The 19,499-nt window shown below is 34.0% G+C and overlaps 1 protein-coding gene across 2 annotated transcripts in view; it reads right to left on the bottom strand.

Moving 5' to 3' along the window:
- LOC145296168 (uncharacterized) overlaps window positions 1–19,499 on the bottom strand; it is a 111,818-nt gene that overhangs the window by 60,252 nt on the left and 32,067 nt on the right. The window contains exon 2 of one of the 2 annotated variants that reach the window (XM_080142381.1): window positions 4,836–4,982. The exons of the other annotated variant lie outside the window; for it this stretch is intronic. The gene's annotated coding sequence lies outside the window, so the exon portion shown is untranslated. The remainder of the gene's footprint in view (window positions 1–4,835; window positions 4,983–19,499) is intronic. 2 annotated transcript variants of the gene reach the window in all.

Genomic DNA, 19,499 nt, shown 5'->3' with positions numbered 1-19,499 from the left:
TACGTAGGTAGAGCTAGGTAGTAAGTTATAAAATATATATGGTGATCAAGCTACACAGAATATTCCGCATTTCATCCACGCTAGGATTCATCAGGCTTATATATATATTTTGGCAGTAAGTTATTATTCAAGCACGCATATTGAACATGACAGAGTTATACTTTTTTTCTGATCTTTCTGGATATCTTTCCCATTTACCGAGCAGTCTTTTTCATTTCAGCGGGCATGTTATATAAAATAGCGCCCAAAAGTTGTTGGCCATATTCTTCTCAAGCGATTTCTATCGGTGCATCTGATTATCATCTGGAGCGATTGTTGTTTTCTTTTCCTTTTCCTTTGAGGCTTAATGTATTTAATTTTTTTTTAAATTGGCTATAAAGGTGATTGCAGGAGGGTTGGGACAAATTATTTTTATTATGTATATATTCTTTTTAAAATATAATTATACATATGCCGCTCCCCATTTCGGGGTGCCAAATTGGTCAAAGAGAAAATTATTACCAACTCGCATTTAGGTAAAAATATGCACTTTCGTATAAATAATTGAATTCATTCAAAAAGTATCGCAAACAAAAACAAACAAGCAACACACACACACACACACACACACACACACACACACACACACATATATTGTGTATTTAGGCAGCATGTTTTCATTCAGACAAGTATTGTTGCATAGCACAGAGTGTTCCTGTTTAATGAGCTCGTTTTGTAATTTTTCAATTTTCGAATTGTCATTCTTATTTCTCGATTGAATCTGTGCAAGAAAGTTCCATAGTCGTCTTGGTCCATTTGTTTTTGCTTTAGGTTGTTTTTTGCAAGTACTTTCGACTGAGTTTCAACAGTCGGCTTCAGGCAGTTTTGATTATTGTTCGTTTAAAATCTGGTTGATTTTATATGCTTCAGTTAAAATTATATTTAAATTTCTTGAACTAGTGAAGCGTCTCGTGTGTAAAAAAATATACATTTTTTGTTTTTTGTTTTTCGAAACTGCCTGAAGCAAAAAACAAATGGGTCAAGACGACTATGGAACTTTCTTACACAGATTCAATTGAGAAATAAGAATGACAAATCGAAAAATTAAAAAATTACAAAAATGCTCATTAAGCAAGAACACTCCGTGCTATTCAACAATACTTGTCTGAATATATATATATATATATATATATATATATATATATATATATATATATATATATATATATATATATATATATATACCTATCTTATCTCTAGTAAAGTGCTTAATCCTGATTTTTACAATCAATTCATTTAAGTTTAATATTTTACTTTTTTATTAGTTTCCCCATCTTCTTTTGTATAACATCTAATCTCAATATGATATTCCAATTTCCATATTATGAATGTTAGTTTTCTATATTGTTTTGTTTACATTTTGTGAGAAAGACAAGAATCAAATACTTTTCTTATAAATTATCATGATCATCAACATTGTAGTTAGTTTAACATCTATTTTACATGTTGGCAAACGTTGGACAACTTTTAGAAATTGACTTAAAACCAGGCTTTTATTTGTCCCTCTTTCTCTCAAATCCACCCTTCTGTCAATATTTTCTTTGGCCTTCCTCTGCCACCTCAACACAAGCATTCTTTTAATGTGACCAAACCTCAGTAATCAGATTACATATCTACCTCATATCATTTCTCTCCATGCAACATATATCCTCAACTCTCACTGGTAACATTTAACTTTTACACTTAATCACATTGTGCACATATGCCTGATAGAATCTTCCTTTGGTCAACAGTGGTAATGCTCTGCTGGTTAGTAATGACAGAATTTCTTTGAACTTACCTTATTGATACCTAAGTTTGTTTTTTTTTACACAGGAATCACCACTTATCAAGGCCCAGAGACCACTCGAGGATAAGGGTTAATGGGTATACATTAGTCAATGTGATTATCGCGCAGTAAACATTAGTAGTGGGAATTTTGTAAATTGGATTACTTAGGGGGACGGCTCATCAAGAACTTGTTTACATTAGACTTAAAGACAACCATATTGTAGTCAGCTGGAAAGCAGGCAATTGGAAGAGAGTTCCACAGGCGTACAGTTCTAAGAAAGAAGCTTTGTTCATGGAATCTGCATTTAGGTTTAGGCACAGATAAAGAGTGTGGGAAATTATTGATAGTGGTTTTGGCTAGACAAGTGTTTTCTTGTGAAAATTTGGTGAGGTGGGGAATATAGATTGAAGCTCAGCTGAGCACTTGCCATGAAAATAACGATAAAGTAGAGACAGGCTTGCAATATCTCTTCTGTGGGGAAAGAGGTTGCAGGGAAGAGTAAAGGGCATCCCTCACTAAGCTATGAAATCTATTTTGAACTCTGTCAGGCAGGATAGGCTGCTTCTAGCAGCTCCTGCCCAGATGTGGCAACGGTACTCCATCGTTGGCTATACCTGGCTTTTAGATAGAGGAATTGCATCAGGAGTGAGATATATACTGGAGCGGTCGAAGGATTCCACCATTTTTCCAGCAACCTTGGTAATGGATTTGATATATGTGTTCCATTTTAGGTCAGCAGTAAAGGTCAATCCCAGAAGTTTATCAAAACATGAAGCCTCCCCAAGATGAGAGCCATTACCTGCGCTACTCCGTACTTCAAGGGTATAAAAATTTCTCGTCAACCTCAATAGCTTTACCATCCAAATATACGTTTTCAATTTGTTAATTGAGCATTGCTTAAATAACCTTCACCAATCACTCGCTTTAATTTATACAAAATCCAATAGACAACATTTCTTGGTTCTCAGTCAAAAGCTTTCTCCAAATCCAGAAAAGCAAAATACAGGTTTTTCTTCTTACCAAGATACTTCTCTTACATTTGTCTCAGGATAAGTATAGCTTCAGTCGTATGTTGCTCCAGCATGAAAACGAACTGTATGTCACTTATGTTTATTTAACTTCTTATTTGTTGCTCAGTTATTCTCTCAACTACTTTTAGGTCTGATCCTTCAACTTTTAAGTCCAAGTAAATATCTCTATCCAGATCTCTTCTTTAATTTTGTAACAGTTCATAATTCTACTCAAATCTCGATTTCTATTTTATGATCTGATTTGTCAAGTCTGTGACTAGTTTCATACCTATTTCATCTAAAAGGTTTTGCAGCTTTATTCCTCTTCATCTTACCATATCCTCCCACACCATTTCTTTCCCAATAGTTATGGCTGGTTCAGATACCACTTCTACAAATTTGAGATTTTGCGATTATACAACCATATGCATGTGTGTGTGTGTGTGTTTTTTAAAAATATCTCAGATTATGGAGGTTGTTCATTATTATTATTATTGGCTCACAAGGAGCTTTCACACAGGTCTTCAGAGACCTTTCCCTGAAAACAGCCTGTGGTTTTCATTGGAAGCTAAGTGACAACAAGTCTCCCCAGGTTTCCAGTACTCTCCTCCTCTTTCAATAACATTTGCAAATAAATTTGCATCATCTCAACAGCTGCATGCCATTGATTTCTCGTTAGCAGCAGCTATCGGTCTTAGCTGGGATTTGAGTGGCAATAAGCCCCCCCCCCCCAAGGTCCCAGTTCTCTTCACACTTATTCAGCCGAGGTCTGGTCAGTTCATCGGTCTTTCCTTCCTCCTTGACTATTTGGTCTCGCTCTTATATTGGAGGGGGGGGTGATGTAGCAATGGGGGTAGGGTTGGGTTAGAGAACCTATAGATATGCGGTTTCAAGGTTCTTGGTTCCATGTAGTGTTTCATGTTTTGCCTTTGCAGCATTTTGACTGGCCCGCATTTGTTGCTCCTGTGTGTTGATTTCTACATTCAAGGGTTTTTCTTAATATTTCAGCTGTTTTCACGATTGTTGCTGGTTACATTTTTTCAGTCATTCCTTTGATTATTATTATTATTATTGTTGTTGTTGTTGTTGTAGTAGTAGTAGTAGTAGTAGTAGTAGTAGTAGTAGTTGGTGGTGGTGGTGCTGCTCTTTTTTTTAAGCCCAATGAATGCCCAAATTTGACAAATCACCATAAATCTGTGTCTTTTAAAAACGGTCTAGATTTCCTTAAACTCGGAATAAAACATTTTCAGTGTGAGTTCACGATCCACCCCCACCACAACGACTCATTTATAAAAAGATTTGGACTCCTCTTCTACAATACTTTAAATCAAACAAACACATGGTTTATGAGATAACATTTCAGTTCTTTCTTCTTTAAGACAAAGAACAAGAAATGGTTCTGTCTTAGACCTATTAACAATGAGTCTAAGCTACAAACTTTTTCCCCCTCGAGATCCTAAAGATTGAATTACATATCAGTTTTCTCTCTGAACAACACTTTGCTCTCACCCCTTACCTAACAAAATATTGGGTTAGGGTGTTGTCAATCTAGGTCAAACAAATGGAAAACCCTTTACAACATTTTACAAGTCCTTTTGTTTGCTTTTTGAAGTACCTTAGTTGAGAAATTCTAAAATCACTAAAATATCTTCAAAACAAGATTTTTTTTTTTTTTTTTAGAACACTGGTTGCTCGGAGAAATATTGGTGAAGTACTGTTACCACATCCGGGCACCTGGTCGGAGCATTTTTTCACTCAGAATAACCAAAATCGACTGTGACATACTACGAAGGATGATCTTTTCCATTACTTACAGTTTCCTTTCCTTTGTTAGTCACTCTCCTCTGTTATAGAAAATACTCGACTGAACTCCAATGCCTGGTTCCTATTTTAAGACATTCATTGCAAGAACTCATTTTGTCTACCACATTAAAAAAAGGAACTTCCCTTTTTTTCCTCTAGGTTAGAAATGTGTACATTTATATATTCGTTATATACGGCATAATTGTACTCACATGTTAAATCAACGAAGTTAAACAACATTGGCTTGGTAGTGCTAAAATCAGTGACCAGTATGTGCTCTTAAGCCTGGAAAGGATTCGGCACCGCCGGCTATTCTTGTCCAATACACATGACATGAAACAATGCAGCACCTCCACGACCTTGAAAGATTAAGGTTAGTGTTCGAAGAATTAATCAAAATCAGAATCGGAAAAAAATTGTGCTTATTTCCTGCAAAGCAAAATCTTTCACTGCTAGTAATAATGATAAAATAATAAATATTTATTGATTTTAAACCACCACTAAAACTAAAATCTATAGATCACCCCCTTAAAAGTGTGTTTTTTTTATATTTGAGAAAACAACTCTATAGTTAAATATTAAGAGATTTATATAAAAAAAAGTTCCCTTGCCCCTGCCCCCTCCTCCCAATGTCAACAGAATTTTTGTGAAAAATTAAACAGTTCTGTTCGGTGTATGTCGGCGTGTTACTTATGGAAAACGGCAAATTAAACTGCAGAAGCACCTGTTAAATGTTGTACAAGTTCTATAATTGAATACCACACTAAAAAAACAAAACAAAAACAAAACCGAAAAACAAATATTTTTGTAAACCGCTCGTTAAAACTTACTGACATTATTTTTCTATTAAAAAGGTGAAAACTATTTTTATTTTATTTAAAGTATTTCGATGATTTTATTTTAAAGTATTTGGATGAAATGGGATGAAAACTTTTTTACTTTATGAAAAATATTTCCTGTCATTTAAAATGTCCGCCATGTATCCATACGCCTTGTGAAAGGTCACGTGAATACGCACGTGCGCGCGTACGTACATTTCAGTAAGAACTGTTCACGCGTTGCATTTACGAATACGGTGATATGGCGCAAAATAGTGCGAGGTTTTAGGGGTTAATACCATGCAAACGGAAAATTTGCGTCGGGTTTGAATATCAGATTCGTTGTCAACGACCCCGAAAACCGCTATAAAACCAAATTTTATTTGTCGGTGTTCTGTTGTAGTTAAAGTAAACATTTACCTTTTTTTTTTTAATACATTTCTTTTTACTACAAGTTATAAATAAAAGTAAGTAAAACGTTTTTTCTTTGCTGTTTATGGATGCCGGACGCGAACAATAAAATATCACAATTTGCATTAAATAAATCCTTAACAAAAAAAAAAATAAATAAATAAATAAAAAATGAAAAAAACAAAAAAAAATGTAAATTCTAAAAAAAAAATTAATTAAAAAAAATAATAATTAAAGAAAGAATGTTTCGAAAAATAATTGAATAGGTTCTGCTTTACCGTCAAGACAATGCGATTCAGAATAAAAAAGAAATAAGTATATATATCTGGGTCAAATGTGTGTTATAAAAGAGTTAAAAAATATTGAACGCAAATTAATTTAACATCAGCAAGAAATGTCAAAAAACGAAGAATAACCTACACGAAATTCATCCAATCAAGAAAGTTCAAAAGTGTTTCAAATTTTAGCTTTATTAACCGAAAAATAGCAAAAGAGTATTTAAACATTTTACCCAATTAAATGTAAAAGCTAATTAAACAAATTTCCTTTCATTTTATTATAGTGATATATTTTATTATTAATATTTATCGAAACGTAAAAGAAAACTTTAAGAAATTTATCAAATTTCCAAAATATTAACAAACTAGCGGGGGTACCCGGCGTTGTCCGAGTGTTTGTTTCCGGGACGGGGGGGGGAGTTTTAAAAAATGTTATGGTAGGTAAGTAGGAAGGATCAAACCCGGAGTCATGAGTAAAAGTAGGAAAATAAAGTGTGAAAAAAAAAAAAACAACAAAAAAAAAACATCTGCAACGTTAACAGTTCGGCCACCAAGAAAAGTCCATTCCAGTTGTTTAGGGGGGGGGAACGACTACGGTAGGTCGGCGCGAACGTGAAAATATAATGTGAATTGTCCAGCACGCTAACCACTACGCCACAGAGCACTGCAGCTTAGTTTAGTGATTTTAAATAACTTCACATGAAAGAACTACGAAGCCAAACCGGCGTTCTCTTCTCAACTGTTCCTTGTGAACGATCCCCAAACGGTGTTAAGTGGTGGCAGGGGGGGGGGAATTTATTAGAGAGAAAATATTTTACCACTTCCATTGATCTTAACCGATTTTGGCCGTGACTTCTCAGCAGAAAAAGTATAGAAATCTAAGATTATCGAGGAATTTGAGAAATAATAAGCCTATAACACACCTCAGATATTGTTCTGCCGTTTGTGCATATTATATTTGCATGAAATATCTTGATTTTTAATCCTATTAATGTCAAAATCAGACGGGAAAAAATGAGTTCATTTTATTTATATAGATAGAAGATAGATAGAAGATAGAAGAAGATAGATAGATAGATAGAAGATAGAAGATAGATAGAATAGAAGATAGAAAGATAGAAGAAGAGAAGAGATGAATAAGGAAAGATTAACGCAGTGGCAGTGGGATGATTAGAAAAAGAAAAGAAATCAAAAAAAAAAAAAAAAAAAAAACAGAGGGGGTCAGTAGAAACAGGGAGAAAGAGTCATCAGAAATCAATTTCTTCATTTTAATCTCTTTTTCTTTCCTATTTGTCTCTTTTTTCTTATTCATTTTCTTTTTCTTTTTCATGTCAAATATCTTTCTTTATCCATTACCATTCACATGGAAATTTTTTTTTTCGTCTTAGCTTTAGCATAATCTATAGAAAGTGTTTCAAAATATCGAAACGCCATATAGAATGAATAAAGCTTTTCGTGCCTAACACGACTTTCTAGTCATCGGTTTATGCATAAGAAAGAATGTGAGGGAAATCGCTTCTGTCACGCTTCGTAGATTTCTAGAGATGATTGCGTCCATGCCTATAAATATACAGATGCCTATTGTTTGGAATGCACCTGTTGAGTAAAATAATTCTGGAAAAACAGAGGTGACTGACTCACACTAACTTCTTAAATGATCGCTAACTTGAGGATAACAGAGCAAATCCGCTACAAACAACAAAATATTTTAGAACCATTGAAATGAAACATTTTATTTACTTGCCTCCCTACGAGGGCAAAGTTAGACACAGGCTAACTATATTTATATATGGAGCCTCTATTCTTTTTTGCTAAGTACTTTATCCACTTCACCATGGAGAATCATGGCGTAGTGAATAAAACACGGGAAAATTCATGTTGTAAGTTATACAACATGGTGGTTGAAGTGTTGATGACACTCTATAATTGCGAATTACTTAGAACTTCTACCTAGTCATGGATGATGAAATGAGAGCATGCTGCTCCCGTGGATTGAATAAAGGATTCCGTTCAAAATTCTGTGCAGATTCCAGAGTTAAACAGAAATAGTCCCAAGTTCGACAAGATACACCTGAAGGAGGTCAGAGGTTACATCGACCGAAACACTGTGAACAGTTATCCGATTAATCTATACTAGCGAGACCTGTGAAATTTCCATAGGGGACTCATTCATATGTAATAAATTGATGTTGGCATTCTGTAGATGTTCAGCGTGAACGGAAACGCTCTGATATTACTGTAGCTTTTTTTGTTAAAACTGCAAAAGTATTTATCTAAGCTAGCATGCATACCCAGCAAAGTCCGGTCGTAAAGTACGTTTAAATATGATATTTTAATTCTTGCAGATTTCGTATATATTATTATAGAATTAATGTTCTATTGATTTTTTTTATTGATGCAATTATCTATGACAATAAATGGAAGTACATAACAATTAAACGACCCGGATGTAAGCGTGACATAGAAAAATAACACACACGCTATCTATAATAATATATTACAATTATATAATAATATATACATAATACGGATTATCAAGCCTCATCTCCAAAATTCAGAAGCATGGAAAATGTAGCCCTCTAGTGAGTGAAATAAAAATATAATGTATCATCCCATCAACACCAACTCATGAATGAAGGTGCTTCAGACGACAGACAATAGACTCCACACTCTTCTATCGTATATGTTAAGACATATACAATAGAATATTTACATACCAAGGTTTCTTCTTTTCAAAGCCAAATGGTTTTCTACACTGAAGTTGATATCTTCACTTATTTGAAACTAGAAAAAAACTACCTGCCCTCCAGGCAGTAATTAATAAAAATAGTCTTCTTACAGAGAAACAAAGAAATAATTTTCATTTTATATTTTGGTATTGGTAATTTGGAGAAAAACAAATAAACAAACAAACAAAAAAAGATGATTGTCATGGTGTTAGTAGATATATATTAGTTGAGGAAATTTACTGCGCATGAACAAAGTCAAATTTGATTAATTATGAACAAAAGACACAACAAAAAAGGTTATTTTATATTGTGTTTTTGATATTCAAAGTCGAGAAATGAATTTGATTTTGTATTAGCAGAAAAATCAAAAATGCCTTTCCCATTAAAATAGTTATATGATGAAATGAATAAACAAAAATATGGAAGATCAATTGGTCAAATAAAACAATTTTATATTAACACATACATTTAAAAAATGACAACGCTTAAATAACTCTCATTCTGTTAACATTCATCAATTCATGCTTCTTTTTAAGAAATCTATTCACTTTTATGGTCGATGTATTCCTTATAAAGACAATTATACTACAAACAATTAGAAAGAGCCACCATAATGGTTTTGAATTTATGCTTGAATTCTAAGCTCAGCACTGACTAGTGCAAATATTTAATTTCCTTTCTGACTTACCCAGTCAGAGGCCATCTTTCAGGCTAGCTGAACACCAGACGAGAGATTATAAAAGGGATACACCAATGTTTACTTTGTCTTTCTTGGTGAGGACATCGCATTGTTGGCACCCCCACATTGCTTGGACCAACTCCCAAACTTCTCTCTTGGGATACAACTACCCTCTCCCCACCGAGCCGTTTGAGTTGGTATTAACTTTGACAAGAAGAGCCAAGTATTCAACATGGATATGACCATGCACATGTGGACTTAATGTAACGCATACACACATACACACGCACATGCGCGTATAAACTTTCTCATATATGAACTCTCTTCCTTTCCTTACAAACAAGACATTTAAACTTTCTCATTATATGAACATTTTTCTCCTCTCTACTAACTGGACAATTATTCCACACCACGTGTACTCTCTAACCTTCGCCACGATGTTAGTACTTAAATAAGTCCATACTTATTTAAATACTAACACCTTTATGTTTATTTCATAACATCATTACTGATTGATTGTATCGGTCAACTTTCTTTCTGGCTTGTCCAATCGAAATCTGCCACTCAGTTTAGTTGAGTGAGTTTATATTCCTTTTCTTCTGTTCTTGGATTAACAACACTCCTCACAGGGCAATTACTCTCTTGGGGCATAACACAATCTACCCTGGCCTTTTGGGCTGGGTTAACTAAGACTGAGAGACAATGAATCCAACATGGTTACCGCAAGACTGGACATTTTTTTTTTACAAGGAAGTCCCCACTTATCAAGGCCCGGAGGCCACTTGGGGATAAGGGTTATTGTGTGTACACAAATCAATGGGACAATATTGTAGTAATCGTTAGTAATGGAGAACTGATAAACTGTCTTACTTAAGGGGGCGGTTCATCAGGAGCTTGTTTATGTTGGACTTGAAGAAATCCAAGTTGTAGTCAGGTGGGAAATAGGCAAACAGGCGTGCACTTTTAAGAAAGAAGCTTTGTTCATGGAATCTACGTTTTAATTTAGGCACAGATAAAGAGTGGGGAAAATTACTGACAGTGGTTTCAGCTAGACGGGTGTTTTTCATGAAAGATTGGCGAGGGGGGACGAGAGATTGGAGCTCAGACGAGCACCTGCCATGGAAATAACGCTAAAACAACGATAGGCTCACAATGTCCCTTTTGTGGGAGAGAGGTTGTAGAGAAGAGAAAAGGGCATCCTCCACTAGGCTATGAAGCCTATTTTGTACTCTGTCAAGGCAGGATAGGCTGTTTTTAGCAGCTCCTGCTCAGATATGGCAGCAGTACTCCATCCTTGGACATACTTAGCTTTTATATAGATAGAGAATTGCATCAGCAGTGAGATATCTACTGGAGCGGTAGAAAGATCCCACCATTTTTCCAGCAACCTTGGCAATAGATTTAATGTACGTGTTCCATTTCAGGTCAGGAGTAAAGGTCAAACCCAGAAGTTTGTCAAAACATGGAGCCTCCCCAAAACGAGAGCCATCCATTTCAATTAATGCCAGATGGGGATCAGAGCGTTGATGATGCAAAGATAGAAGCTTGGTTTTAGATGCATTAAAATGAACCAGCGACCTCTTCTGCCATTGTACCACATGCTCAAGATCAGAGGAGAGAGAATCAGAGAGAACTTTGTCATTTACAGCCTTTGATGTGTTGCCATAGATGGTCATTTCATCAGCAACGAATGATTTAAGTATGTGTTTAGGGAGATCATTGATGTAGATCAGGAAGAGAGTTGGGCCCAGGATGGACCCTTGAGGGACACCAGCATTAATACTGTGGGTCTCTGATTTCTGCCTATCAACCACTATTCTTATGAGCCTATCAAAAAGAAATGATTTAATAATTGAGAAAACATTTCCAGTTATACCGTAGCTGGAAATCTTGTGAAGTAGACCTTTATGCCATACTTTACCAAAGGGTTTTGATATGTCAAGAGCAATTGCCCTAGAAAGGAAGCCTTTGTTGAGAGATTCACTAATCCTATGAGATATAACCGTTAGCACATCTGCTGTAGATCTAGTAGAACGGAGACCATATTGCATGTCACTGAGAAGGTTATTTCTGCTGAGGTGGTTAACTACTTATTTATTTAATATGGATTCCAGCAACTTACTCATGACACACAGAAGACTTATTGATCTGTACTGAGAGGGAGATGACCTGTCACCTGAATTCTTAAATACAGGGCATACTGATGAGGTTTTTCAGGGTGTTAGGAAACAATTCTCCTTAAGACAACGCTTAAACAGTTTTGTAAGTATGGCGGCAAGTTATGGTTGAAGCTTTTTCAACACTATAATTGGAATGCCGTCAGGGCCAATTGCTTTACTGGAATCAAGGTTCTTGATTAGCTTAGCGACATCACGCACAGATATTTGTATGTTGGATAGCGTGTTGCCTGTTATAGGAAAAAATATGTTGATAGCCTTAGTCGCATAAGGTAGAATTAGCTGCAAAGTTCTTAGCTTAGATCCAGATGAAATCTTTTCTCATCCTACTATCCTAGGAAAATAGCCGACCATTAAGTTTGGTATAATGCAAGAACCAATATTAATTGCAGATAATAATAAAATTTGTTACACATTAAAAACTATGCAAGCAAATGCAGTAGTTCTGTTGCGGGCCTGGGAGTCCGACAGTGTTGCAAAGCTAATTCTTGAAAGATGTGCCATGCAAAGGTAGAACAATTTAAAATTACAATTTGTGTAATATATCATTTGTTTATTAGTATCAACTATAATTATTGTAATTATTCTGTGTGTGTTTTTTTAGCTATAAGTGAATTATTTTTCGGTATATATATATACATACATATATATATATACACACACACACACACACACACACACACATATATATATATATATATATATATATATATATATATATATATTAAAGGAGATTAGAACACTAGTCTAAAGAGCAGAGTGTATTTTAATGTAATAGTGAAATTACTAGTTTAATTAAAATACAGGAAAGAAAAAGTGCTCGTTGTAATTTAGATATATAATAAGCTCGATAGGTAAATATCCTAGAGCTAATTTAATATTAAGTAATGTGATTAATAATTTAAAAATCAAATTATAATTAAATTAAAAATCCGTTTCATAAGAAGGAACAACAACAAAATTAATTATTTGTACGATCGTTTCAGAAAACAGTGTTTTTATTGTGGTAGACATCAAGTTACTGACAATAATTATTACATATAGTTTTTTAATAAACAAGTTTTCCTCGTCAGCAAATATTGTGAAGGGTTTTTATTAAATGTAAAAGACACCATAAATAAACCTAGCATTAAAGTAAGGCAGATGTATCTTTTAATTTTTTGCCTTTTGAAATCAGGAACTATGGTTAAAGTACTCATATGGATGTTTGCTATGGCTTTTCAGATATATATATATATATATATATATATATATATATATATATATATATATATAGATAGATAGATAGATAGATAGATAGATAAATAGATAGATAGAGTGCAAATATATTAACATGAACTAAAAAACAATATTTTTCAAAAATGCTCAATATATGAGTAGAGCTTAAAAATAAATAAAATTATATAAATATTGAAAATAGTCTACGCGGATCGATCACCGTTTCAACATTTCTGTCTCGTCAGGACTCCAAATACATCTCACAGTTACAACAGTTATAACGTTCTAATAAATTGATACCCCACTTTGTGGTCATTCAGCACAACTCTCCTCACTGTGGTGTAAAATGAAATAATTCAAATGTTTTTGTAAAAAAATAAAAGGTGCTTATGCAGTTTTGGTACCGCGTTAGTTTTAAATAGTTTTCTTAGATTAAATCCAAACGTTATAATTGGAAAGTGATCCCCACATTAAAAGTCATTAAATAAACTTACAAAAAAAAATCCTGCTAATATGAAAGTTAAATCCGCAAAAAAAAATAAAATAAAATAAATTAAATAAAAAAAAAAAAAACAATGAAAAAAAAAGAAGAAAACGTGAAAAGGAATTAATTTTACGACAGAGGAAAAGCTCGTTCAGGTCCGAGGCGGGGGGGGGAAGCTCGTTCAGGTCGCCAAATTTTGTATTCTACCGAATTAAAAACATACCACTTATCTATGTAGAAATATATATGTATATGTAGAAATGTATTCTCAACTTCTTTACTCTTTAATGGAATATATTCCAATATCTATGTATCTTATATAGAGTGTTAGATCCAGTTAGGGGGCCCCTTGATTTCTGAGAAGACAGAAATAAAAGGAAATAAAAAAGAAGATATTTAACCACTACCAATACATAAGAAACAAAATTCTAACACTAGAGTCAGGATTTCTGGACTACTGACCTGTTAAGAATATCAGCTTGAAGGTGTCCGGTCACTCCTCCCTCCCCATTCCATGGTATTTTACATGACTTTTTTTTTCTTTTTTTCTTTTTTTTAACCCAGTGGCGGAGATAGGGGGAAAGAGACAGTTTGATATATTACGAATAAATGGAACAATGATTCTTACCAAGCACCCTCATTCCCTTGCAGTATATATGGAAAAAAGATTCTAACAGATTACTCTATTATAAGGAAAAATCCGAAAATATATATTAGACTAGCACGGCTATCAGGCGTAGCCATGTATCCTGAATAAGAAAATAGTAGAGCTAGAAAAAAATGTAAAACCTTTCTTTGAAAATTTCCTTAATCGTGCTACATTTTGATGCAACGTTACAACACATTAGTAATTCATAAAAATAAAATGGGGAAAGAAATAAATAAAATCCGGGTTGGCATTTTTTTTCTTTTTTAACAAAAATTTTTATTACCGTTACCCCCCCCCCCCGTCTTGGCACCACTTAAAAGTCTCTTGCCATCGTCTATCTCGCTCGATATACACTTTTCTTCTCTCTCTGATCACATGTCGACCGCATTCTCATCCTCGACTTTACACATCTATTTTCTTCGACGTCTACTTACCTGGTATAGGTAACACAAACGCCTGGCCTTCTGGGCTGGGACGTTTTGAAGTTTGGTCAATGTAGGGGAAAACCTTCATATCAGACAATTGCTATTTATTTGGACACTGCCAGAGTGCTCCCTTTTGGGGAGAGCTGGTTTTCCACCCCACATTTAAAAGCGACCTTATGTCTAATTTGCTTTTGTGAGGAAGTAAATAAATAGTTTCTTTCTCCCCGAGCATGTAGTGTCCTTTTTCACTTTTTCTTGTGCCAACTCGGGCACATTTGCATGTGTGCGTTTTTTGGTTACTGCTGCTGCTAATCTCTTTGCAAGTCAGATATTCTTTGCTGCTGCTGATATTTTCCCAAGCACTCATACGCACTATGTTACTGAGAGAGAAGGGGGTCAAAACGTAATTTTAATGTGAAAACTTTTGCAACTGCTTAAATATATATATATATATATATATATATATATATATATATATATATATATATATATATATAAAAATGAAATTGTCTGTGTGTGTCTGTGTGTGTACATTTCCCTACCAAATTACTCTCAATTTTAAATCTACAGACTCGAGAGTTGACATAAAGGGTGTTGAGATTTGGGAAAATCTTTTCAATCGATTTTCGGTCAGAAATTTAGCTGCCAAGGGGTCAAGCAAACTAATCAGCCAATTTCTCTAGCAAACTAATCAGCCAATTTAGGGTCTAAACATTTGAAATTTTACGTAAAGGGTATTCAAACAGGCAGCAAGATTTTTAATCAGTTTTTGGGCGAAAATTTTGCTGCCAAGATGTCAAAGTTGAAAGAGTTGACCTTTGCAAACTCTACCAAATTCCTCCAACAATTTTGGGTCTAAAAACTTGAAATTTTAGGCGTAGGTTACCTGGACATGAGTCAAACTTTTTAATATATATATATATATATATATATATATATATATATATATATATATATATATATATATATATATATATATGCACATAAAGTTAGGAACAGTACATAGGGCCCGAGCAAAGCCGGGTTGAATTGCTAGTATTATAGAAAAAAAATGGAAAAAAAAGTTTCTTTTTAAACTCAGCAACCGAATATTTTATTTAATTTCTAGGTTGTTTGGAAAATAACGATAAGTAAGAATGAAAAAAAAATAAGACAATTTTTTTCCGAGCCCCGTCCACTAATATGGTCCCTGGTGATCCGAAGTAAATGAATATTAGCATAAGCGTTTTTACCATAATCAGCTGAAGATAATGCTAAATCAGAATATAAAACGTTTCTAAGTGTACCTTTGGTAGTTTCTGAATTTTAGATAAATAGATGGACATAACTGTGACTTTCCTTACTTTAATGATGATTATAATGATTTTTCCATTTTGTGTGTGGACTTGATACTTCCCCCATAAAATAGTGGAAACATTATAAAGTCGTTTATAACTATAACAAAATATTTTAACAATAAATAAAATAAAATAACGTTACTGCATTTGTGTGTTAACATTGGCCTAAATGTTATCCTGTCAAAATTCTTGATTATTTTGAAATTGTTTATGTTGTTAAATTTGAAAATTTGTATCCTTTACCTGATATATAAAGTAAAGTCAGATGCGCTGCTATTTCATCGACCGAAATAGTTTTTTATTTTAAATACATAAAACATTTTTTTCGTCAAACCTTTATGGTCAATATTGGTATGGGAAGAAATTTAACAAGATAAAGTTTTTTTTCTGTATACATCGCTTCATTGGCTACTGCACTCCATCTTCGACACTGGACGCGCGTGCACGAGAGAGAGAGAGAAAGAGAGAGAGAGAGAGAGAGAGAGAGAGAGAGAAAGGGAGTGTGAAAAACGGGTGTGGTTTATGTATTTAACAACTGAAGATTTTATACTTACCACCCCCACCTCTTTAGTCAATCAGTTAGATTGCCAGGTTATAATTATTTTTACTTATATTTTTCTATTTTCCTATCATTTTGTTCTAGCTGGGGATGGGGGCATCCTGCCGAATGCCAGACATTCACTCGCTATCTCATACTTTCCAATCGAGAGATTTTTTTTTAAATATTCTAACTTCACGTGCAATCCTTTGAATCTCTGTTACACTTGGTTCATCGGATATATTTGCCATATGTTCCAAACTGAGTTACATTACAATATTAAGCCAATTAATTACTTTTACGTTGTCTTTTTTCTGTGATTTGCATAAGAATTTGACCCCCCTCCATCCTCCGGATGATGCTTGGTAGACATGCTATTGAAATATATAACTTACTCAATAAAATCTGAAAATTTCATTAAAATGGGCTAATTCACTGAGTTTGGGTGATAAAAATAAACAAGCACTTTTGTTTGTGTATAAAGTGTAGTCTCTTAGACCCTCACCTCCATCTTAGATTTGGGAAGGGTTTTTGAGTCCCTAGCAACCCATCCCCATCTTAGTTTTTCTACTAAGCATATGTTTCTTTATTATTCTTTTATTTTTAACCAAATGGCACCAGAGTTATAAAAGAAGGAAAAAACGCAAATACCCGAAAAATGTGATGGGTGGGACTGGGGATATTCTGAAAGATGGTGAATAAATAGGGTAAGGGTTAAGAGTCTCAAAACTCCAGGCGTACACCACCCCTGCAATACTTTAGTATTAATAATTTTAGTGTGGGTGAGGTGAACCACTCACCAGGTTCATATCAACTCCAGGGGTGGATCGTTTTACCTTAAACTTTCATAGCAAACTGTGCCCTCCAGATAAAATACACACACACACACACACACACACACACACACACACACACACACACACACACACACACACACACACACATATATATATATATATATATATATATGTGTGTGTGTGAGAGGCCAGTAATTTAAAAATCAAAAACTCTAGCGAGCAGATTCTGTTTGATTTTCTTCTTTTTTTTTTTTAGTGTGTGTGTGTGGGGGGGGGTGTATGTGTGTGTGTGTGTGTGTGTGTGTGTGTGTGTGTGTGTGTGTGTGTGTGTGTGTGTGTGTGTGTGTGTGTGTGTGTGTGTGCCAGCTACCCTGGATCCTTCCTGTTCTCCAGTAGAGGTGTCTCGATCAACCGGAAATACTCCCTCCCTTCCAAAGGAGATGGTAATGCCTATGAGGATGGCCTCTTAGGATTTGATTGTAACAAAACGTTAAGACAAAAAAGGCGAGTGCCCACTAGTGAACCATATCTTAGAATCAGAATGTGTCAGGAATGTTCGTTATCTCTGGCTGGTATAAAGTAAAATACATTCAAGGAAGTTTAGTGGGCCCATCGATATAAGATGCCCTCCTCATCATCTATGAAAACTACTTTGCATCATAACCACAAATAGGAGAAACTTTTGTGACTATGTGATGGTAGAATTAGGAACTAGAACATACTCTGACATTTTGCACTTAGTGGGTAATCAAGTTCAATAACCAATTGGTTCATCACTTTCTGCAACACATCTAATTTCATATTGTGAAGGTTTTGCTGTTTTAGTTTAATTGATTTTAATTAAAATATGAAAAATAACATTATAAAATAATAAAAGAAATAAATGTAAAAATGTGGGTCATATCAGAAACCAAAAAGTGGTTACTAATTCTTTCATACACTATGTAGTGAAGAACATTTTAGTTTCTATTTATATAGTGTTGTAGGCTATTTCCAATCTCCAACCCATTGGTTGTAAACTAGATACTCTTAATTGGCATGCCCTTTGCTTCTCCTTTCCCAGTGGAACCATTGCAGTTATCAACATTGTTAAACATAAATTCAGCAATTAACAAACAAAAAATCCCCTCTCAGGCCAGCTTACTTTGCATTGATAGTCATGATCTGGTACATTAAAAAATCTTATTCTTCAAGCATCAGGTTAAGGTTAAAATTCGATGTTATACAAAGGGATTACATTCCATGGATTTTGACGAAAATGGCTAGAAGTTGTGAGCTTGTGCATATGGAAAGTATGAGTACATGTTCTCCACCTGAGTATGGTTAAGGAAGGAATGAGTTCTATCCATTTTATTTTATTTTGGTAATGGATATTTTCAAAGGTGCTATCCCTTACATGTATTTTTACTTTAGCCTCCCCAATTGTATGTAATCTTGGAAGAACATCATCAACTCCTAAACTGCATCCCTATCTAATTTCCTCACAACTTTAATCAAACTATCTAGAGATTGACCTGTTTATTTTTAGTTATAAAAACCCTGGACAATAATGTGCCCTCCAGATAAAACACACACACACACACATAAATATATATATATATATATATATATATATATATACATATACATATATATATATATATATATATATATATATATATATATATATATATATGGTCAATGATTTTAGAAAGGGGTTGGAGTGTTTTACTAATCTATTATTTATTTGTTTGGTATTTTTTTTTTTTTTGCTCTTGTTGGCATTGGCCTTTTGTTATCTCAATCTCGATTATTTTCCAATATCTGTAAATAAAGACCTTTTTTTCAGTAGCAGTGAATTTAAAATTAAAATAAATCACAGAAAAATATTTTTATCATACAAATATGTGGTTTATTACAAAGATTAATTTTTGGCATTTATAATTTAAATACAGTTTCGGACATATGGTCCCCCATAGCTTGCATGTATATGGCATAATCTAGAGATCAAATTTTCACAACTCTACGCATTAAATTAGGCTGTGTTTTGGCGATAATGAATCGAATTTTGTTTTCAAGTAGTCTATCATGTCTGGTTTATCAGCATAAATATGGGACTTTGCATATCCTCAAAGAAAATGATCTAATAGGGTTAAATCACACAAAGGAGATGGTTAGTTGACAGTCTATTTCATAAAATTATTCGTTCAGCAAATGTTTCTCTCAGAAAATTGATTGCATCTTGTGTTGTGTGTTTCTGTAAAACCACACGATGAATTGCTTAACCAAGCTAAACTCCAAATAACCGATATTTGCTAAATTTGCTATTAAAGAAAGTAGAGTTGTCAATTTCAAGT

Source organism: Euprymna scolopes, chromosome 2 (genome assembly GCF_053919585.1).
Source record: "Euprymna scolopes isolate OS-2025 chromosome 2, ASM5391958v1, whole genome shotgun sequence".
NCBI lineage: Eukaryota > Metazoa > Mollusca > Cephalopoda > Sepiida > Sepiolidae > Euprymna > Euprymna scolopes.
This window is presented reverse-complemented; position numbering and strand designations above follow the sequence as displayed.